Source organism: Mustela erminea, chromosome 10, assembly GCF_009829155.1.
Source record: "Mustela erminea isolate mMusErm1 chromosome 10, mMusErm1.Pri, whole genome shotgun sequence".
NCBI lineage: Eukaryota > Metazoa > Chordata > Mammalia > Carnivora > Mustelidae > Mustela > Mustela erminea.
In genome coordinates, this window is record NC_045623.1 from 90,825,827 (window position 1) to 90,849,672 (window position 23,846).

Here is a 23,846-nt window from a genome sequence, read left to right on the forward strand (position 1 = left end):
TCTCTGCCTGCCTCTCTGCCTACTTGTGATCTCTGTCTGTCAAATAAATAAATAAATAAAATCTTTAGATAAAATAAAATAAAATAAAAGTGGCCATTCAGCCCTGGAATGCATCGGCACAGCACTGTTCATATGAGGACTTCAACCCAAAAACCGAATCATTAAATTTATAACCTTTTTTTCTGTCAAGCTATACAGGCAAAGCAGACATCCTCACTTCCCCTCCGAGCCCCGCCCAATGCCAGCTCTCACTTCCGAAAGTCAGGAATGATCTGCAGTGGAGAAGCAGTCAGAGAATAGTAGAAATCAGGAATGGAGTCAAGGTTGGATGTGGAATGAGCGGGGGAAGAGGAGGGTCTGTGAGAAAGTAAGGGTTGGAAAGGTCTTTCAGAAGTTACTTGGTGCTTTTTTTAAAAATTTTTCTAAAATTTTTTTTAGACTCAGTTCTACCAAAATGTCCCCCATATCGAATTGGCTTCGCCCAACTGCCCTGCTCTGAGGCCCAGTTGGAATGAGACTCAAATCAGCTGACTCCCAGGCCAGTACTCTTAGCAGATGGTGTACAGTCTCCTTGCGGGAAAGACCCAGACACAGACAGGGCAGATTCCTGACAATTCCTGAGGCTCTGCTCTCATTTGTCTCCCGTGGGTTTCTGCCTGAGCAGATGCTCCACCCATCCTGTGTCCCGCTCCCCACACGCCCTTCCTCTTCCTCCTGGGTTCAGATCAGGAAGGTGAGTGTGGAACGGGCAAGGGTCAGCTAACTGGTGGCTCCCACTTTCTAACCCCTGCCCTTCTAGTCTCTCCGGCCTCCTTGTCTTTCATCATTGAAGGTTGAGGCCCAGAGGATGCCCTCACTTCCTTGTTCCCCCCTGTTCGCAACCAGAGCTCCAGAGCCTGGAGACTCCCTCCACACCTCGGCGGTACCTGGGAAAGCCATAGGCCTTAGTGGTCGTCACAGCCCTGGAGTACTGGGGCAGACAGATCAATTGTTTCCCAGGGGACAGTCCCTCCTCATGGTGGGGTCTCAGCCTTGAGTGAAAACTTTTGGTATTTAATTTGGTTTCTCTTCCCTTCTTCCCCTCTTGTATTCCCACCATCCCCCAACACACACACACACCCGCCACCCCCATTCTTTGAGTAAGAGATACTCTCCTGTTAACTTGGGCTGCCATAGCAAAATATCACAGACTGAGGTGCTTAGACAACAGGCATTTGTTTCCCATAGTGTTGGAGGCTAGGAAGTCCCAAAACAAAGGTGCCAGCTGATTTGGTTCTTGGGTCACTCTGCGTGGCCTGCAGACAGTTGCCTTCTCCCTATGTCTTCACAGGACCTAGGGAGAGCAGTCTCTTTCTCTTGGTCTTCCATTCCTCTAGAACCACTGATTCCATCATGAGGACACCACACTCAATCCCATCGGAACTCTATTACCTCCCAAGGGCACCACTTCTCAATGCTATCACATTCCCAGTTAGAGCTTCAATGTATGAATTTTAGGGGGACACAAATATTCAGTCCATGTTGAGGATACAGCAAGATGCCCGCCTCCGAACCCAGAGAGGGACTCTTACCAGACATGTTATCTGCCGACGCCTTCAGCTTGGACTTTCCAGCCCCTAGAACCGTGAGAAGGAAACATTTGTTTTTTAAACCACCCACTTGCTGGTGTTTTGTTATAGCAACCTGAACAGACTGAGGCTGTTACCATTGGGGAAACCTAGGCGAAAAGTATAGACAATCTCTCAATATTACCTCTTATAACTCCATGTTAATCTAAAAATTAACCCAAGGGGTGACTGGGTGGCAGCATTCGGTTGAGCGTCCGACTCTTGATTTTGGCTCGGGTCGTGATCTTGGGGTCATGAGATCGAGCCCCATGTTGAGATTCCATCTCCCTCTCACCCTCCCCCTGCTCATGCGTGAGCCTGCTCTCTCTCTCAAATAAATAAATCTTTAAAAAATAAATAAATAAAAATGAACACAAAATAAAAAGTTTTAAGGAATGTATTATAGTGGACATCTTCTGGATGTACCTGTATATCTCAACTTCTAAGTACTTCCTTTAGGTTGATTGCTATGAGAGAAATTATTCATTAAAAACTATTCATTTCAGGGCGCCTGGGTGGCTCAGTGGGTTAAAGCCTCTACCTTCAGCTCAGGTCATGATCTCAGAGTCCTGGGATGGAGCCCCGCATCGGGCTCTCGGCTCTAAGGGGAGCCTGCTTCCTCCTCTCATTCTGCCTGCCTCTCTGCCTACTTGTATCTCTCTCTGTCAAATAAATAAATTAAATCTTTAAAAAAAAAAACTATTCATTTCCACTCATTAGCAGAAAAGAAGAGCTCTGGATCTCAGCACACTGAGGCTTCCTGGCTTTCACCCAAAAAGCCTTGTGGGCATAGAAAATTGATCTGTATGTCAGCAGAGGAGGAGGGGTTAGCCATACTCACAGATTGTTCTATTAAACCCAGAATTCTAGCTCACTATTTACAATGAGAAACGTTAGCTAAGGGGACCAGACTCCCGGTCTCTTGGCCAGAGATTTCACTCCTTGTAGGCCCTCCACTGGCAGAGTCAGGGGAATTAGGTGACATGATTCAGATGTTAAAGATACCAAACTACACACATTTCCATAGTAGGACTAAACCATTGTCACCAGGGACAGATGAATAGGTTCTTGGCCCTGGACATTCCTCCCTAAGCAATGCTTGAATAGGGACAGCCTGTGTTTGCCATTTCTGTGCTCCCAAGGTTGATTAACCCCTGTTTTGGTTAACACATTGATTCTTTAGGTATATGATTATATTCTAGTGAATTACAGCCAGATCTTGTTGACCTTGGAGCCCTTCTATCTCATTAAAGCACTTTTTCTTAACCCCTTATTCAGTAGAGCTGGAAGGCTCTAGAAGGCTCCTAGTCCCTGTGAAATTGTCTGCAGAATTTTGACATTTGACAGAAATTTGACATAGTCAAATGTGCATTTTTCTGGAGAGGGGGTGTGTTCATTTATCAGATTTTCAGAAGTGGATATCAATTTAATAGTGAACATCCATGGCTCCCATGTTCCAGATCTTGTACTCAGGGTTTCACATACATTATCTCATGTTATCCCCACTGAGTCAAGAAACTCAACCCAAAGTTACCAATTTAGGCAAGTTAAGAACTACTTTCTTTCTTCCCTCCTTCCTTTCTTCCTCCCCCTCCTTTCTTTCTCTTTTATAAAGGTTTATTTATATATTTGAGAGAGAGACAGAGACAGAGAACCCAGTGGGGAGGGGCAGAGAGAGAGAGAATCTTAAGCAAACTCCCAATGCAGGGCTTGATCTCCAGACCCCGAGATCAGGGCCTGAGCTGAAAACCAAGAGTCAGAGGATTGATCGGCTTTACTGCTCCGGCACCCCAAAGAACCACTGCTTTCAGGTGACTCTGAATCCTTTCTCCAGTGTACAGTTGATGTCTGTCCTACAGGGAAGTCTTACTCTCACCCCGCCTCCACCTTTTTTTATCTTCCTAAATGAAGAAAGAGTTATTGGCAGCAGCATACCCACGTCCCATGCCAGATGAGGCTTTGGAATGGCTTTGTTGATTCTTCCTAGAGACTGAGCCCCACTGTCTGTCCCAGCATCTCTGGTTACCTGTTTTATTCTCTTATTCACAGATCCCTGTGCGCGCTCCAGTTAGCTAGGGAACTAGCGCCTCGTGTCTGCGACTCGCCCACCTTGGTCTCTTGGATAGCACCTTCTGCAATCCTTTCTTCCCAAAGGCAGGCCCGCTATCTTTTTACTCTCCCTTTTACTCCATCAGAGTCTAGAAACTTCAGATTTTCCAAAAGACCACTGGGTTGCTTTTTATCAAAAGCAGTGGGCATTTCAATGTTAGTTTTCCAGTAGAAAGCCAGGCAAGAGGCTTTTCAACCTTTATTTATTTGCTAGATATTCCTTAGTCTTCTAGGTACTGTTCTAGGCCCTACAGATATGGATAAACATCTTTGCCTTCGTGAAGCCTAGGTTTTAGGGGAAGAAAACAGATAGTAAAAAAAAAAAGTAAAAATATAGTAGGTCAGATGCTTTTCGGTGTTGAGCAGCGGAAGAAGATAGGGGCAGAGCATAGAGAGTGCCAGGGACGGGGCTCTGCATTTTTGTTTTGGGGGGTCAAGGAAGACCTTGCTGAGAAGTAACAAGTGAGCAAAGGCCCCTGTGGTGTCTTGGAGAAAATGTGGATTTTGCTGCAAGACAGGCCAAGTTCAAATCCCAAGTCTCCACTTTTAACTCTGTGGCCCTGGGCTAGACCTTTGCTAGACCCAGCTTTAGTTCCTTCCCTTACAGCATGCAGATCCAAGGACCTACTTCATGAGAATGCTGTAGGATTGGAACCAAAAATATCTATAAAATGTCTGGCACCGAATACATGAATGGAAACTACTGTCCTAGCTTTTGTACATGATCCTGAGGGTCCTTCCAGTCCAAGGTCCTCTTAGTTTCGGAGGAAGGTCTTACTTGGATCCACAGTCCTCAGGGGGAAGGTCTAGAGTCTCCTCCTTTCTTGAATGCGGCACCAAGAGAAGGTCTGAACCTTCTCTAGTGATGATTTGGATGCGGGCCGGTCTGCAGCAGTAACATGAACACTCCTTCCTGAAAAGAGAGGCTTTTTGTTCTTAAGGAATAGTCCATATTTCTCTCTTCTCCCTGCCTGACAAGGGTGTGGCCTGCCATCCGTTCCCTGATTGCACTGATTCCACACCCTTGATCTATTTCCATCTCTCTAGCACTTGTTTAAAATAAGGAGCTCATTGCTATTCTGCCCACGGCTGCGTCTAAATCATAACTGGGCTGGGAGTTGAATACATTTTTCGCTCTTCTGCTAAATACCACTTTTATCTTTCCGAGCCCGCAAGCCCTTGGACGACAGTCCGCTTTAGCAGTCCAGGCGAGGGCCCGAGGACCCCTCCCCAGCTCAGAGTGAGCCTCCCCCCCATGACCTGTGCGTCTCCCCCTAAAAATCCTCCTGCACCAAGAGCTAGCCAAAGCCATCTTCCGAGCTATCCCCTCCTGTTTTTGCTGTCCTTCTCTCCTTGGCGGGCGTGGGCGCTCTGTGAGCCTGTGAGTCTCCCGTCTGTCCTGTGAAGGCTTGAGTCTCAGCACCCTCTGGTCTCCCGCCTCCCCCCTTTTTGGACTCCTGTTATAGGAGGTAGGAGACTGGCAAAAATGAGGGATCCAGGGAACTCCAAAAAGCAATTTCATAAACACGACTTAAAGGCGACTTCTGATTCTGAAAAGAAATGATGTCATACTCTAAATTCAGCCTGAAACTCGTGCTTTTTCATCTCTAATCTTTTCCCTTCTAAGCCTTAACTCCTCCCACGTACCTCTTCTTCCTTCCCACGAGAAGGGTCAGCATTATTATCATCATTTTATAGACCATCAAATCAACCCCCCAGGGGAGGGAGGCCGTGGCGTGGCCCAGATTAGGATGTGAGGCTCCCCCGAGGACAGACGGGCCTGGAGTGTCCCTCCACTGCCTCATTATTTTCATCGTTACGAATTTTTCCGTATTACAAGTCCCCGTGCACTTGTGATAAGAAACCCTTGCAGTCATGGGGTCTAAGGAAGAAGGATAAGTGCCCCGTTCTGCTGTTGGGAAAACAGAGAGTCACTGGGAAAACAAAGAGCAAAGGCCCCAGAGAGAGTTAGGAGGACCAGATAGAGGCTCAGGACCGGGCTCTGCCTCAGCTGCAGAAATGGCCTTCCAAAGGAAAGACTTCCCCAGCAGGGGTGGTGGGTGGCCGGGTACAGGCTCTGAAGCTAGTCAGCCTCTGTTCAGTCCTGTTTCTGCTCTTTCCCGGCTGTGTCACCCTGGACAAGCTATCTTGGCTTTCTGAGCCTCAATTTCCCCATCTGTAAAATGGGAATCATTACATTTCTACCTTCAGATATTGTTGTAAGGATTACACGAGAGGATAAGCAAAAAAGTACGTAGCGCAGTGTGCGACCACCAGTAGCTGTAATTATTAGATGCCTTCAGTGCACTGGGCGCTGTGCCAGTCACCGGAAATACATGAATAAGGTGGATTCCTCGCCTTTGAGGAGTTGACCGTCTGGTGGACAGTAGAAGAAGCCAGCAAACATGTACCACACTGGGCATTGGGAGTGGCACTGTCTACAGCAGGGACGAGAGCTCTCTGTCTCTAAGCAAAATTGTATGTTGAGGACAGAGACTGAACCCATGACCTTAATAGTGGACATGTAAAAAAATAATAACAACAGCAAGTAGTAACTGGCCATTTCCGGGGAGAGGGTGTAAAATGTCACAGCGGCCTGTGATTATCATTTCCTCGTCGGCGGGTCTGGTGATGAGTGATGGAAGCACCGAGCGTGGATTTTCTAGGGCCTTAATAAAAGTAATCATGCCTCAGGTCAGAACTGGTATGGTACGGGCTCCCCACCCACCTCTTGGAGGGGAAAATAAGTAGCAAAATGGCCAGAGGGTGATTTGGGAAGAGGCTGCTGGCCAGAACCCGGGAAAGTCTACTAGGCAGATCACCAGGGCCGAGGCTATGGCAGGCGTCGGGCTGGCTCAGTGGAGAGAGCGAGCAACTCTTGATCTCGGGGATGTAAGTCTGAGCCCCATGTTGGGTGTGGCCATTACTTAAAAATAAATAAATAAAGTGATGGCAAAGTAAGCAGATGGTTTTTCTGAGGTCAAGGAATTTAGGAAAACCTCTTTTTGCAGGTTTAGGTTAAAGTGGAACCCTCTCCACGTGCTTCCCTCGGTTACCCACGAGCATGGCAGGAGAGGTGGGAATGTTAGGACAGAGGGCAGTTGACCCTGGCGCCAGCGGCTTCTGCCCACACACAGGGCTGCATCTGAGGGCATGTTCCCGCGCGAGCTCAGACTTGAGGTCTTGTCCACCGTGCTTTGTTTGCCCTGTCAGTTTTGTTTTTCCCCTCACATGCGTATGATACTTTAACAGGGCAGGAATTCTTTTCAGCTCTGGAAACCCACAGATTCTGTAACACCTCTGTGAAGCAAGTACTTGTCACTTCTTAGGAAACTGAGGCTCAGAGAAAGTAAACAACTTATCCAAGATGAAATCGCTAGAATATGGAAATTCCCAATCTGGAACCCAACTCTGTTGGCTGTGTGCCCAGTGCTTCCGCAGTTCTAGATGCTTCCTTCCCTAGGGCCGTGGGTTTGGGCTTTTGCTAAGAAGGAGAGGGTCCTGCAAAGGGCTGAAGATCAGTGTGGCCTCAAAGCTCCCTTCCTTTTCTCCATACTCCCTTTCATGTGGGAGGTCACAGGGACATCAGGAAGCCAATGGTGTGTGTGTGTGTGTGTGTGTGTGTGTGTGTGTGGAATGAGCCCCAGCTTCAGAAGCAGGAGGTCAGAGCTTTCCTCCAACTCTGAGCCATCTCTCCTGTGACCTTGAGCACGTCACTGCCCTTCTCAGAGTCTTGGGGTCCTTCTCTCCTGTGGGGAGTCTGTGTCCTCTCCCTGCCTACCTTGGGTATGACGAGAATCAAAATAACTAGTAACATCAGAAATGCTTTGAGAGTATGAAAAGCGTGGTAACAAGTGCCAGACACGATTCTGAACATCTTCATACGAACATGAGGTCTGGAGGCCCTCAGACTGTTTGCCTCATGCATTTGCTCAGTGCTAGAAAAAAAAAAAAAATGCTTATAGAATCCTTCCCCTGGGCCAGACACTGAGACACTGTGTTCAGTACTGGAGACCTGAGGAAATCTCCAGGCTCTGGGGAATGCAAAGGGAGAAGAGACAGATCTAGACAAAGAATGATGGAACCTAGACGCTAGGAGTTTAAAAGGATGTCCACAGGCAAGACCTCTCACTGAGGTGTCCCGAGGTGCTGTGGGAATTAGAAAGGGGTGTGGTGAGCACCAGTTGGGACCAGAAAAGGCCCCACAGAAGGCAGATGAGTGGGAAGGTAGTAGGGGGGCTGTGTGGAGCGGAAGGAGCGTGCCCGGTGTGTGGACAAGTCTGTGGGTCGTGCAGTGTGGTTGGAGCATGGGCTGGTTGAGGACGTGTGGTAGCTGTTTCTTATCGTCGGAATGGAGCCCCAGGGTCCCCCTGGAGTTCTCTTTGCGCCATGTTTAGGCAGGTATGTCTGTGTGTATCGGGTTGCCTTTCTGGGTTACAAGAAGCCCATGTAAATGAAACTCAGTGACGAAAGTTTGTTGCGAGGCTTCCCTGGACGGGGAGAGATTTTCTGTTGCTGTTTTAAACTGTCTCAGCTGCTACCCAGCCATGCTCAGGATCTCCTGCTTCCACGTGCAGAGCTGTTCAGTTATGGCCTGAGCTGTAGGGTCCCTCTGGCTCCGCTGGCTGCCAGTGGTGGCAGTTCCGCAGAAAGAGGCCGGGTACCTTGGTTCGCTGCCAACCAACGCAACTCGCCCCAGTATATGGGGTTTTCAGTCCAGCCCCCATGGCAGGAGCTGGTTTTCACTGGGCCCAGCATCCACCAGGCCATCCCATCCCGGGTCCAGAGAAGACTGGTTCTGATCACAATCCGCTACAACTTCATACAGAGAGAACTCAGGACGCCTTCCTCAGAAGCGACTGTGAAAAGGGCAGGTCACTTAGCTTTCCAGAATTCATCTCAGGGAAGCCATTTCATCTGCATAGACAGTGTTATTTATCCTGTGAGCCCTTTTCCATTGGGACCTTAGGGCCCAAAGTTACCATCCCATGATTTCTTTTTTCTTTAATCAATCCTGATCTTGTCCCAGTTTCCCCTACAGAAAGCTGTGTGGATTTCTGTCCTGGGCAGAGAGGGTTGGAGCAGAGGAGGAATCTTTACAGATCACAGTTCCACTTCACAGATGGGGAGAGTGGGGCCCAGAAAAGGCAACAGACTTGCTCCAAGTTGCACAGGAAGTTAGCTGCAGGGCTAGGCCCAGAACCTGGTCCTCTGATACGTGTCAGATTTTTTTGGTTGGGGTATAAAGGTGCTTTGGAAGCGTTCACGAACCCATCTGCTGTGTATGAAGCAATGAGCCATATCCTGGGAAGAGACGGCCGTATAATCCCTGTCCCCTAGGAAGTTACAGCCAGGGTAGCAGAGCACACATAGAAAAAGCTAGTTGTTTGATTTCAAACGGCCCAGGGGAAGCCAGTATAGTGAGGCAAATTTGACTATGTCTAGGGGAGAGATCTGTAAACTCCGAAGGCCCACCTAACCCTTCATGCGCTACTGAGAGAGGCGATCATCAAGGTTTTTTGTTTAGAAAAGAAAAAAAAAAAAAAAAAGACTCCAGTCTTGTTGGAACCACACAAGCCACAGCAGGACTTCTGCACCAGCCACAGGCTAGCAGAGAGCAGTGAGGAGCCTGAGGGAATGCAAAGTAGTAAGACGGGGGACCTTACGACAAGTGAACCTGTTCCCTAAGCCATCTGTTTAGGCTGATCCCTCCTAGCAGCCCGGAGCTACTAGGGAGCAGGACGGGGGTCTCTGAAACACAAGTCACCAGTGGGAATAAGGCCACTGGGCAGGAGGTTGTTTGTCTTTCCTCCCTCTCAGTGGGTGGAGTTTGCAAAGGACACACGGAGTATTTTTTCTGGCTGGCCCCATGTCCTTCCCGTGCAATGCTTAGGGGATGCTACCAGAGGCTCCTGGGAGTGGCAATGGACTGGCTTCCAGAAAGACAAGTTAAAACCCTGCTCCAAGGTAAGCTCCGGAGCCTGGACCCTGGCAAATTAGTCTTTTGGCCTGGTTGCCATGGAGACAGACAGGCAGCAGCTGCGCCGGGAAAGGGACCAGCAGCTTCACCAACATCTAGGATTCTGAGACAGCCATGAAGGGGGAGGGGGCTTGACACTGCCCTTTCTCCCCCAGATACAGAGGCTCCTGTCTGCCCCCCTACCCCCCGCCCCAGTGCCCAGACTCGGAGGATCTGGTGAGTTGCCAGGGTCACAAAAGGGGCCACAGCGGTGCTGGCTCCTGAAACCCTGCTTTTCTTCCTTCTAGGCCACCGTAATTGTCTCCTGCTCAGCTTTTCGAGCAAACAGATCTTCCAGAGCTGAGCTCCTGGGCCCTGGGAAGGTTCCCTATAGCTCCCTCTTGGAGGTGAGTCCCAGGGTGTTGGCCACCAGAGACCAATTTGGCCCCATCTTCTGTCGCAGTCTCTCTGGAAAACCTGGCAGAGGCCGTGTGGGGATGTGACCATCCATTGTCTGGGAATGGAGCTTGAAGCTGAGCCTAGAGGGAACTCGGCAAATGATGGGGTTTATTGTTCCCTCATTTGATGCTAACTGATATCATTAATGTGTGGCTTCAAGCCCTATCCTCCCTTGCCTAGTGGAAACCAGTCCTTGGCACTCCCTTCCTATGGGTTATCTCTGGAAATTGAAGGTGGGAGAGCAGGGGCCTGGGATCCAGGTCGCCTGTGTCCACTTTCCCGGCAGAGCTGCCAGAAGGTTGGGTCTCAACGTCCCGGTTTCCTCCTCTTTGGTAAGAGGAGAAATGAGCCTGGTATTGTCCAGGGCTTTGTACGCCTGGGCAGTGCATGTGACTGGGGTTGTTACCTAAGAGAGCCCTAAAACAGGAACAGAGGAGAGCTGGAGAAATCCAGAGGACTTTCGATGTTGCTGTTGTAATTATGAAGGTAGTTCATGTGTGGGCGTGGGGGGAAAGTGCCAGAATATATAAAGTAACATTGGGAAAGCGACCCATCACTTCCAGCCCCAATCCCTCATTCCTGCTGAAAACTACTCATAATTTTGTTGTCTATCTTTTTAGATCTTTCTCTGTGCACACACTTGCCCCCATATTAGATTATGTTTTAATTACATAAATGATATGAGAACACATTATTATTATAAGAGAAACAAACATGGCAGATAAGTGTAGAGTCCAAAGCAGAAGTCTCCTTTTCCGTATGTTCCCTCCCCCAAACAACTATGGGTCAAGTTTAGCATCCTCCATACAGTTACGTACAAACACAAACACAGAGTTCCTGCTTTTCTTTCTTTAGCATGAATGGAATCATAACATCCGTATTCTTCTGCAAGTTGCTTTCCTGTCACAGTGATATGTTACCCTGGGGTGCCTGGGTGGCTCAGCGGGTTAGGCACCAACTCTTGATCTCGGCTCAGGTCCTGATCGTGGGTTCATGGGATCGAGCCTCACCTCAGGTTCCTTGCTCAGTGTGAAGTCTACTGGCGATTCTCTCTCCCACCTCCTCTGCCCCTCCCCCAGCTCACTCTCACTCTCTCTCAAATAAATAAATAAATCTTTTTAAAATATATATTTTTATAAATAAATCTTTACAAAATATATCTTACCCTGTAGATTTTTCCACATTGGTATACCTATTTCATTCTCTGTAACTGCTGCTTACTATTCTCCTTTTATGTATATTCTGTACTTATTAAGTGATCTCTTCTGATAGACACGTGAGTTGTTCATAACCTTCTGTTTTTCATATTACACTCTGAACATTTGTGCGTCTATCTATGTTGGGTTTATTTCTAGAAGTAGAATTGCTAGGTTAACATGTTTTTGTGTCTTTAATTTTTCTAACTACTGTGGGGATTTATTTTTAAGTGTGTGTGTGTGTTTGTGTGTGTTTAATTATCCAAGACATGGACGCTGGTTGCAAAAAAAGGTGGAAAAGTATAGAAAGCTGTGTAGGAAGAAAAAAGTCACTGACCGTCCCTCCGCCCACTTGCCACAATTGTTTACTTTTTGGCATGTTTGTTTCCAATTATTTCCTATGTCCAATTGTGGTTACAGTGATCAGATCATACTGCAGAGAAAATTTCTGTCCAGCTTTTTTAATTTAATGTAATAAGCATTTTCCTATGTCACTAAAATATTTTTGTAAGCATCCTTTTTATGATTTCATGATAGGTATTGCATGTACATACATTCCTTAACCATTCCTCTACTGTTGAACTTTAGAATTGCCTGTATCTTTTTCACTGTAACACCTCAGTGAATATCTTTTTGTATAAATCTTTGAAATCCAAAAATTTCCTTAAGCTAGATTCCCAAAAGGAGAATTACTGGGTCTAGAGGTAGGATTTTAGTGCATCTGTTTCTTAAGTGGAATTTCAAATTGCTAATAGGCATGCATGTACATAATTCCAAAGGTACTATTTCATTACACAATGAAAAAAAAAAAATACCTGTATCGTATTTGGTCCCTCAGCTAGGGTGTTCCTCCATAAAGGCAACACTATTACCTGGTTTCTTCTGTATCTTTCTTAGAAAAAAAATATATATGCATATACATATACACACATACATACAAAGACACATATATATGGAGATATATATTCATTTTTCATATAGAAATAGCATACCAGATGCATACTCTTGTGCTTTCTCTCTTCACTTAGTATTTTTTAAAAGATTTTTTACTTGTTTATTTGACAGACAGAGATCACAAGTAGGCAGAGACGCAGGCAGAGAGAGAGAGAGAGAGAGAGGAGGAAGCAGGATCCCCACCAAGCAGAGAGCCCGATGTGGGGCTCGATCCCAGGACCCTGGGATCATGACCTGAGCCGAAAGCAGAGGCTTTAACTCACTGAGCCACCCAGGTGCCCCAACTTAGTATTTTTTAAAATATTTTTATTTATTTATTTGACAGAGAGAAAGAGATCACAAGTAGGCAGAGAGGCAGGCAGAGAGAGAGGGGAAGCAGGCTCCCTGCTGAGCAGAGAGCCCGATTCTGGGCTTGATCTCAGGACCCTGAAATCATGACCTGAGCCGAAGGCAGAGGCTTAACCCACTGAGCCACCCAGGCACTCTTCACTTCATATTTTTTGATGATTGGTCCATATATGAAAAGAACTGCCTCATTTTCTAGAAACATTGCATAGAATTTCTTCAAATGGATGTGCCATAATGAATTCCATTGAAAGATTTTTAGGTTGGTTCCCACCTTTTGCTATTGGAGCTGTGCAGTATGGAATGTCCTTACATGTATACCCACTTTGATCATGTATGTGCTAGCACACCCATCTATAAAATAGATTCCTTTCAGTGGAATTTCTGGGTCCCTGGAAATGTGCGTTTTACACAGTGCTAGCTAGTGTGGTCTCCCTAGATGGTGCCAATTTCCTCATTAAAGGGCAAGGAAAAGTTTTTAAAGCTCTCAATCCAAATGGCCAAACTGCTTTCCAGAAAAGTGTTATCTATCTCAACTCTTGCCAGCAGAACCCAGCACTCTGCTCCCTCCTCCCACAGAGTAAAAATAGCTAATGCTTGTGGTGTTTGTGCTCAGTTGTCATTTTTTCAAAAAGGACCTGTGAAAGACTAGTGGAAGTGAGCAAATAGTTAATTTTTAAACCTAAAACAGTTTTTAAAACATAGCATCTGGGAAAATGTCCTAATCCCACCTTGGCCACTTCTGTATGTGTGACCTTGGGAAATTGCGTATCCTCTCTGAGACTAAGGTCTTAGAGTTGTCCAGAAGAGGAGATGAGAGAATGCGCTTAGTACAGCTCCTGGCATATAACAAGGGCTCAAAACGTGGTCGCTAAGAAGAAAAGTTAGCTGAGGAAAAAATGCCAGCCCTCCAAATAATCCCAACTGTGAGAGGAACGGAGCTCTGAAAAGAAGGCTGGGCGGTGCCAGCTTTGTTCTTTCCCTCAAATTCTCCCTCTGGTCTTTCCTGCCTTGAAGAAAAAGGGAAATACGGCCAGCAGCCCCTGGGGAGAAGCACCTAACAATAAGACTAGCTCTAAGGAGGGTTGGAACCTGGGACCTCACCCGGATTCCCCTCCTGCGCCTCGCAGGGGGATCACAGGCAGGATTAGTCTTCATCCTGCGTGGGGGTCCCGGTCTCAGAGCTTCCACAGCCCCCTTGGAGTCTGGGAAGTGAGAATTGCTGACCGAGCCTTGGGTCTCTTACTCGGACCTAACAGCAGGCAGCTGCTGCCAGTGCCTCCAGGGTCCAGCATCTCAGAGCTGCCCCGGTGCGCCGGCGCGGCTGTGTGCTCTCTGGCCCTGGGAGGTCCTGGTGACTTGTCCTTAGTACCGTTCTTTGCAGCGGTGGCTCCCTTCCAGCCACTCAGGCGCTGGCTGTGGGGCCCCAGGCAGAGCCAGCCCACCCTCGAGGTGCTGCAAGTGGCAGGGAGGGGTCGCTGGGCTCGCTCTGGGTGCTGGGTGTTGTGGTCGGCTCGGCGAGCCTGGGATGCAGGGTGGCCTCCCTGAGCTCCACACCTGCAGGAGTCCCCAGAGACTTGCCCTCCCCCAACCTCCCGGAGCAGGGATGCAGCATTGAGAAAATCAGCGGCTTAGAGACGCCATTTCTGTCCCCACCCTTGTCTGGGCTGGAAGAGCCAATCACGATGCCTGGGTGTAGCTGTGAAAGCTGCAGGTAGAAACCACCTCGGGTGGGAGAGCAGATCCGTGGAGCACAGTGAAGCCATTTTCTGGGAGGATTTGGAGGTCTGTCCACTCACAGTATAATCACCATGCTGGAGAATTTCAGCCATTCCCTCCCCACCCACCGCCTTAGAGCCTTAGACACTAGCCTTTCCCTTGATTTTCCGGGGAGAACCAACAGTGACTATGTGGATTGAGCCCCGTGGAACCAGGGGGTGTGGGGGCTCCTCTTGGCCCTGAACGCAGCCTGCTCTATGACTATGAGAAAGCAGTACAGCCCCAGGCCTGTCTTCTCATTTATAAAGATGCAATAAGGAATAGAGTTAGACCATGTCAAGTGTTGGTGAGGCTGGGGGGAAATGGGTTTATACCCTGTGTCCTGACAATTCTATTTCTTGGTTTCTACCCTGGAGAAATACTTAGGTGGTATATTCAAGGAGGTTGGCCACTGCAGGCGTGTATCTAATAACAAAGCATGGAAAATAGTTCAATGGCCATCAATAGGGAAAGTATAAATAAAAGTCTTTTTTCATAATGGGTCACTAGATTGCAGTTAGAAGGAATAAACTGGGTCTCTATATGCAGGGCCATGGACAGAGCTCAAAATATATTAAGACAGAAAGTCGCAGAATAATGCATACAGCATAATACAACGCTTCCAACATACCAAAAGGAGCTGTGGTATATTCAAACATATGTAATGTATTTTTTGAAAAATGAAAAGATACACTCCCAACTCAGAAGAGTGGCTTTCTCTGGGGAGAGGAGCAGGGAGTTGGGATAGCCAGTGGAGGTGAAAGTGAACTTGAGCTTTCCTTGTAACATTCTAACTTTAAAAAAGTGACAGTGCATTCATATATTGTCCAAGGAATTTAAAACCATATAGTCAAAAAGAAAACACTGGGAAACAAAATATGTCAAAATGTAAACAGTGGTTAATTCCAGGGGGTCGGTTATGTGATTGTCTTCTTCTTTGTACTTTAAAATGCAGGAAAGGGGTTCAAGAGTGACCCATCAAGTCCCTCAGCTCAAAGAGCCTGTGATCTTGTGCTTCTAGGGCAGCATCCTAAAGACCTTGCCACCCGCTGAAGGGCTTTCAAGGGCCCTGGTGCTCCTGCCCCACCCATTCCCCAGACTTCAATCCAGTCTTACCAGTTAAAACCCAAGACCACTTGCCGTTCACTACTGTGCTTGGCTGACTCTCTCTTCTGGGCATTTAGTTACTCCGTTTCCTCTTCCTGGTACCTTCTTCCCTCTGGAGACTACCAGAAGCTAAAAGCACAGCACATTCTCCTTCATAGCTCTCAGAAGGAATGAACCCTGCCATCACCTTTGATTTCAGACTTTGAACCCAGAACTATGCACTAGCACATTTCTGTCTGGGGCACCTGGGTGGCTCAGTTGTTAAGCGTCTGCCTTCGGCTCAGGTCATGATCCCAAGGTCCTGGGATGGAGCCCTGCATCGAGCCCTGCATAGGGCTCCCTGCTCGGCAGGAAGACTGCTTCTCCCTCTCGCACTTCCCCTGCTTGTGTTCCCTCTCTCACAGGCTCTCTCTCTCTCTCTCTCTGTCAAATAAATAAATAAATGATCCTTAAAAAAAATTCCACTAAATTCCTGTCATTAAAGCCACCATCCAGCTCCAGCTTGTGGCCCTTTGTTAAGGCAGTCCCAGGAAAGTAACACACCCCACACCCTCCTGCTTAGATGGGGGGCGGCACTCTCCAGGGACCTGAGTTGGCAGGGGTCCCTGCTGGGAATGGATTTGAGGGAGGGGGCGGGTGGGAGACCAGTGAGGAGGCTGCTGCAGTAATCCAGGGGCGTGGCGGGGTCTGCCAGAGCCCAGCAGTGCAGATGTTAGTTACTAATCAATACAAGGGCTCAGCAATAAGCCCATGAAGGTCTATAAATCAACCCTAGTTCCAGCGACACATGAGCTTCTCTTCCCCCGTGTGTTCAATCTTGTTCAGCATCCCACCCTTCTCCTGACACCCCAGCCACCCCCCACCTTCCGCGCTTGAATTCTACTCCGTCTGTACTTTCACCCGCCCTCCAATGGGTGTGATTTCAGCAGGCTTGGTTTCAGCTTCCTGTGACAGCTGTAACCTCTGTTCTCACTGAATTGCTAAGATCGCTGATAAACGCCAGCTGCTGGGAAGTTTGGGAAGTAACTGGGAACATGTCCCCCATGCCAAACCGTGGAGAAGTGGTCTATGGAATGGCCCAGAAATTTAATGAACTAAAAGTAACCCGTAAGCCCCCTCTATATTTAGGTCTACAGGTGTCCATTCAAGAAGAAGATTAGATCTTCGGACACGAAAGTCATCCTCCTAGTCCCAGGTGGGAAGAACAGTCCACTTCCTTGTCTGAAGTCCCAGAGGCCCAGGAGAGGGCAAGTGCTGTGGCCTCATCGTCCCCATACCATCTTTCTTGCTCACATTTTGACTATTTGGAAAAAGGGTGGTTGGAAGAAATAATAGAAAGCAGTCACCACAGCCTCCACCTTAGAAGAAATGTCACTGGGTAAGGAGACATGATGCTCCTTACAAGGTGGTTTTCTAAGTTGGATCCTGGATCCGATGGGAAAATGGAGAATCCAGTTAAAGCCAGCCATTTCCTTGTACCAGTGCTAATGTCTTAGTCCGGATAACTGTTCTATGACGATGTAAGATGTTAACTGTTAGGGCAAGCTGGCTGAAGGGTCTATGGGAATTCTGTCTACTACCTTCGCAACACTCTGGAAATCCGAAATGATTTCAAATTAAAACCTAAAAACAAGTAAAAAAAAAAAAAAAAAAAAAATATATATATATATATATATATGTAAAAAAAAATATATATATATATATATATATATTTTTTTAATGTTCCTGGGATGGTATTTTTTGAATAGCAGGAGGCTAGACTCCAGGATAAACCCTCAGTTATACTGTCTGACCCTTGGGCCTAAGTGTTGTTTAGTGGTCAAAAAGACGTCAACCAAAAGATTCAATATTTGCTGAGTGTCTATTCATGGCACTGCAGGAATGCGAGGAGGAAATCATATGTAATCCTGCCCTCAAGGAACTCACTGTGTAGCGAGGAGGAGAAAGATGTGTATGGATAGACTCAAAACCAGGTATAGTCTGGAGGAGGCAGAGAGATTAATCAAGACCTTGAGGGTGGGGCATCTGGGTGGCTCAGTGGGTTAAGCCTCTGCCTTCAGCTCAGGTCATGACCCCAGGGTGTTGGGATCGAGTCCCACATCGGGTTCTCTGCTCAGCAGGGAGCCTGCTTCCCCCTCTCTCTTTCTGCCTCTCTGTCTACTTGTGATCTCTGTCTGTCAAATAAATAAATAAAATCTTAAAATAAAAAAAAAGACCTGAAGGCCAAGGGACTTCAGGCAGAGGATTGTTATCAGCAAAACACTGAAGCATATTAGCTGTATGACTTTTCATGGAGCTGGGAATGGTGGAGGAGGTCGTGGGAGGGTAGGGATTTCAGAGACATAGGAGTACCCAAGATCAGTCAGGAGGACAAAATTCTTTTCTGTTTTTAATACAAATGATTCATAATAATAAAAATAATCCATGTTCACTTTAAGAAGTTTGGAAATTTCAGACTAGTACAAAGAAGAAAACTAAACTCAATTGTTGTTTTACCCTCCAAAACAAATATTTTGGTGCATTTTATTTTGCTCTTACTTGAGCTCATGTGGTACATGCAGTTGGGTAGCTTTTGCTGGTTTCTTTCATTGGCATAATATCGCAAGCCTTTCCCCATCTCATTAAAGGAGATTCTTTTTTTTTTTTTTAAAGAAGATTCTTAAAGCATGAAGGGAGTCCATCTTCCTCCTAATGCAAGAATCCTTCTTGTATTCCCAGCAACTGACTGACAAATCTTTGTCTGGATACTTCCCATAGCGAGAATCTCATTCATTCTCAGGAGGTCCATTCTGTTGTTAGCTAACCCCTTCCGTGTATCTTAATTGCGCTATTCTATGACTATCCTTTTTTGAGATGACAGGTCTTCAAATGCATCAAAAACCAAAGAGTCTCAGTTTAATTCATCTTGAAGTAGACTTCAGTTAGCTCATGGAGGGTCTCAAATGCCATGCCAAGGATGACCCTTGTCACTATAAATCCAAGGGAGTCATCAAAAAAAATTTTTGTTGTTGTTTCAGGAACTTGTATGTTTCTCATATGATGTGCCCCAAGGTTTAATCGGTCAAATATTTTCAAGCGGAAAAGTGGCATGATCAGAGCTGTGCTTAATGACTAACACTGCAGCTCTCCCCTGTTGAGGGTTTATTATGTATGCATCAGATTATGCATTTAATATTCCAGGTTGTTGTTCCTGATGACAACCCTATGAAGTTGGGGCCTTTCCCCGATTTCACAGATGATGAAATGCAGGCCTAAAAAGGGAGAAGACATCTGCCCATGCTCACACGAGCGGTCACTGAGCAGTCCCTGGAGCATCATTTTTTTATTTAAGATTTTACTTATTTGTCAGAGAGAGAGAGAGAGCACAAGCAGGGAGAGCTGCAGGCAGAGCAGACAGAGGGAGAAGCAGGCTCCCTGCTGAGCAGGGAATCCAATGCAGGATTCAATCCCGGGACCCTAAGATCAGGACCTGGGCCGAAGGCAGCAGCTTAACCAACTGAGCCAGCCAGGGGTCCCTGCAACATCTTTTAAAGCATAGGATTCAAATTCCTGCTGTGACATGAATTAGCTGTGGTACCTTAGGCAGCTGTCTCAAGTTCTCTGGGCCTTTTCCGCCAGTTTGGAAAATAATGGGGTGAGCCAGCTAAAAGCATAGACTTGGAGACAGGCTGCAAATCTCTGTACTTCTGTGTAGCCTGGGTGGATTAGTGATTTATTCTCTGCAGGCCTACTGCTTACATTTGCCAGACACGAGGCAGGAGGATTAAGAGAGAAGCCCACATACCTAGGTCTGAGTATGTAAGTTATAAATCAAGCTAACAAACTATTTTTTTAAGATTTTATTTATTTATGTGACAGAGAGAGAGAGAGAGAGAGAGAGAGAGATCACAAGTAGGCAGAGAGGCAAGCAAAGAGAGAGGGGGAAGCAGGCTCCCCACCCAGCAGAGAGCCCCACACGGGGTTGGATCCCAGACCCTGGGATCATGACCTGAGCCGAAGGCAGAGGCTTTAACCCACTGAGCCACCCAGGTGCCCCTAACAAACTATTTTTTAGAGATACATATTTTATCCTTCTACCTTGAGAATAATCCCTCCATAATAAACTAGAATGCCAGGTTTTGAGCTGAGAATTCTTGGAGTCCGTGGAGTTCCAGGTCAGAGCGTGACAGAGCCAGCCCCCTTCATTTCCTTTTCCTGGCCCTCATGTCCAGGTTCTGTCCCCACCCCTTACAAGTAACCAGCCCTGCACCCCGGCAGGGAAGTTTGCCCTTGGGGAGATGAAGCTGGGAAGGCACTGGTAGAGATGCTGCAAGTGGACTCAGGTCATTTGGACTGGGAATTCTAGAATCCCGGATACCCACAGTGTGGTTTCAAAGGGGTGCCCAGGTCCTAGCTTGTCTGGGAGAAGGGACACAGCTGGAGGGTCAGAGCGCAGCCCTTGGAAGTGCAAGGCCTAGGGCAAGGACCCTGTTTGGTATGTCTAAGGAAGATACAGTGTCTCTATGTCTCAGTTTCCTTTAGGATGACCAGATCATCCAGGTTTGGCTGGGGCTTTCCTACTTTTAACACTGAAAGTCCTGCATCCCAGAAAACCCCTCAGTCCTGGGCAAGCCAGGCTGGTTGGTCACCCTCCTTTCCTAGGCTTTACAGTTAGGCTAATACTATTTCCTAAGATTGTTATGAGGATTACATGAGTTATCTCATGGAGAGTATTGAGATCAGTGCGTGCCTCATGGTAAACATTCTGTGAGTATGTTAGCTATTATCATTTTTTTCCATTTATGTTTATTGTATTAAAATACACATATAAAATTTGACATCTGAACTATTTTTTTAAGATTTTATTTATTTGTTTATTTTAGAGAGAGAGAGTGTGTGCCAGTGGGGGAAGAGGCAGAGGAAGAGGAGAGAGAGAGAATCTCAAGCAGACTCCCTGCTGAGAGTGAAGCCCCATGGCACACTCAGTCCCACAACCCCAAGATCGTGACCTGAGCCGAAATCAAGAGTCAGATGCTTAACTGACTGAGCTACCCAAGTGCCCCCTTAACTACTTTTAAGTATTCAGTTCAGTGATATTAAATACATTCCTAGTGTTGTGCAGTCACCATCACCACCCAACTCCATAACTCTTTCCACCTTGTGAAACTGAAATTCTGTCCCCACTAATCACCACCTCCCAGTCCCTTCCCCCGTCCCAGAGGCCCAGGAACCATCATTCTACTTTCTAAACCTCTATGATTTTGATGACTCTAAGCATCTCATATAAGTGGAATCATACAGTATTTTTTTTTTTGTGACTGGTTAATTTCACTGAGCATAATATCCTCAAGGTCCATCCATGTTGTAGTCTGTGTCAGAGTTATTTTGGGTGTATACCCAGAAATGGAATTGCTGGATCATATGGCAATTCTATTTTTAATTTTTTGAGAAACCTTCATACTGTGTTCCACAGTGACTATACCATTAACGTTTCCTAAAGTGTACAAGGGATCCCGTTTCTCCACATCCTCTCTGACACTTGCTATTTTCCTTTTTTTTTTGTTTTTGTTTTGTTTTGTTTTGTTTTGTTTCATAGTAGCCATCCTAATAGGTGTGAGGTGGTCTTGATTTGCATTTCCCTAATGATTAGTAATGTTGAGCATTTTTCATGTGCTTACTGGCCATTCGTATATCTTCTTAAGAGAAATGTCTATTTAAGGCCTTTCTTTGTTCATATTTGAAGTAGGCTGTATGTTGAGTTTTAGAAGTTCTCTCTGTATAATGGATGTGAATCCCTTATCAGATATATAATTTGCAATTATTTCCTCCCAATCTGTGGGTTGCTTTTTGATTGTGTTGATATTCTTTTGATGTACAAAATTTCAAATTTTCATAAAATCCAATTTGTCTATTTTTTTCCTTTGTTGTCTGTGCCTTTGACGTTACATCTAAAAAATCATTGCCAAATTGAATGTCATGAAGTTCTTGCCCTATGTTTCCTTCTAAGAGTTTTATAGTTTTATAAAGATTTAAACCTTTGATCCATTTGAGTTGATTTTTGTATATGGTGTGAGCTAAGGGCCCAGCTTCATTCTTTTGCATGTGAATGAATATCCAGTTTTCCCAGCACCATTTGTTGAAAAGACGGTGTCCTTTCCCTATTGAATGAATCTTGGTTTCCTTGTCAAAAGTATTTGACCTCATATACAAGGGTTTATTTCTGGGCTCTCTATTCTATTCCTTGGGGCGTCTGTCTGTCTTTATGTCAGTACTACACTGTTTTGATTCCTGTAGTTTTGTAGTAAGTTATGAAATCAGGAGGTGTGAGTGTTGCAGCTTTGTTCTTTTTGTAGCTATTATCATTTTAAAGATTCCGTTCTAGTAGAAAATGCTAAGTTACCATAATTGGAGGCTTGGGCGAGAAAGAGGAAAATGTTGAGTCTGACTGAAGCTTTAAACCTGGGGGGGGGGGGGGCGGTGAGTGTCTGGCTAAATGGGACACTGTGATGGTTAGAACTCAGACGAGAGGATTGGCCGGATCAGTACCATCTTGGCAGTCGTTCCACTCACACATTTACCATGTTTCGACCAAAAATGCCATTGATTTTTAAGATACCATTATTTTATGTCCAACTGAGAAAATATGCTCTCAGTAATTATGACATGCTATTTATTAACCATGAGGCACAACTAATTCAGAGACACAAAAATGTGGGGGAAAACATATGTCTTAGAATTAAGTAAGATGCATGCCAGGTACTGTGTCAGGCGTCATGGCAGGGGAGTGGGATACAGTCAAGAAGAGACCCTGCCTTCAAAAGGCTTCCAGTCTCAGAGCGACACCTGCAGACTCTGACACCGCAGGGAGCAGTGGGAGGAGCGCTATTGCGCAGGCGCCAGAGCTGTTCTGAGATCAGCTGCTGCTTGTCAAGTATTAATAGGAGGTATTAACATAGACAGAATTGACAGGCACGTCTTTCTTGGGATTTCTAGTCCTCCCCCTCCTTTTCCCTGATGCCTGAAATTTGTAGGGACAAAGCCTTTCAAACCATTTTTGAATGAATTGAGATAATGAATTAAAACACCACATGGTGAGTGTTGAACTAGTACAAATCCAAGGGAAGGCAGGTTGGCACTGTCCAAATTTCAGATGCGCTCATGCTTTGACTTCACAATACCACTCTAGGAAAATGTCCTGCAGATCTACTTACCCATGTGTGGAAAATGCCACATTATATAAGGTTATTCATTACAGCAGTGTTTGAAATAGGAAATAATTAGGAATAACCTCAAAGCCATGGATAGGGCACTGATTAACTAGATTATGGAATATTTGTACAGTGGATCTGAGATCACGGAAACACTTAATGTATGAACAAGAAAAAGATCCCTGAAATGTATTGTGAAGTGAAAAAATGCTAAGTGCAGATCCGTTACAGTTAACTACCATCTGTATGATGAAGGGGGAGTAAGGATACACATCTAGAAACTTGTTTTTGGTTTTTTTGTTTTTTAAAGATTTTATTTATTTATTTGATAGAGAGAGGGAGAGAGATCACAAGTAGGCAGAGAGACAGGCAGAGAGAGAGGGGAAGTGGGCTCCCTGCTGAGCAGAGAGCCTGATGCAGGGCTCGATCCCAGGGCCCTGAGATCATGACCTGAGCCGAAGGCAGAGACTTAATCCACTGAGCCACCCACCCAGGTGCTCCTAGAAACTTGTTGAATAGACTCTAGGATATCCAGGAAACCAATGATAGTGGTTATGGTCGGGGAGGCTTGGTGGATCTGGCAGATGGGGACAGAAAAGGGAAGAGGACTTTTTATTCCTTCTTTTTTTTTTTAATTTTTAAGATTTTATTTTTTTAAAAAAGAGAGAAAACGTGAGAGAGAAAGAGCAGTGGGGAGGAGCAGAGGGAGAAGCAGACTCCCTGCTGAGCAGGGAGCCCCATGCAGGACTCCATCCGGGGATCCTGGGATCACTAACTGAGCCAAAAGCAGACAGACGCATAACCAGCTGAGCCACCCAGGCGCCCTATTTATACTTATCTCTAAACCACATGAATGGGTTATACAAAATGTTAAATTAACTGCATTTTTAAAAACATCAAATATGAAGAGTTAATCCAGTGACTCTGATTCCTATCAAAGTGTGGAAATTCATTCATTCATTCATTCATTCATTCATTCATTCAATAATCCATTCATTCATTCCATAACCTAGGTAATCAGAGCTAAAATGTGCCAGGCATCGTGCTAAGTGCTCTCCTGGACAACATCTCATTTAGTCCTCACCACCTCTCTTTGGCGCAGGTGTCTAGCATCACAGAGGAGGAGACGGAAGATGACAGAAGTGGCTCTGGCGCTCAAGACCAT

At 46.1% G+C, this 23,846-nt stretch overlaps 1 long non-coding RNA gene across 1 annotated transcript; it reads left to right on the plus strand.

Moving 5' to 3' along the window:
- Positions 1-9,405: 9,405 nt before the first annotated feature.
- On the plus strand, positions 9,406-23,846 carry LOC116567468. Its single transcript, XR_004276224.1, has 3 exons — positions 9,406-9,683; positions 16,623-16,689; positions 23,784-23,846. It is a non-coding gene; the product is annotated as an uncharacterized LOC116567468 (long non-coding RNA).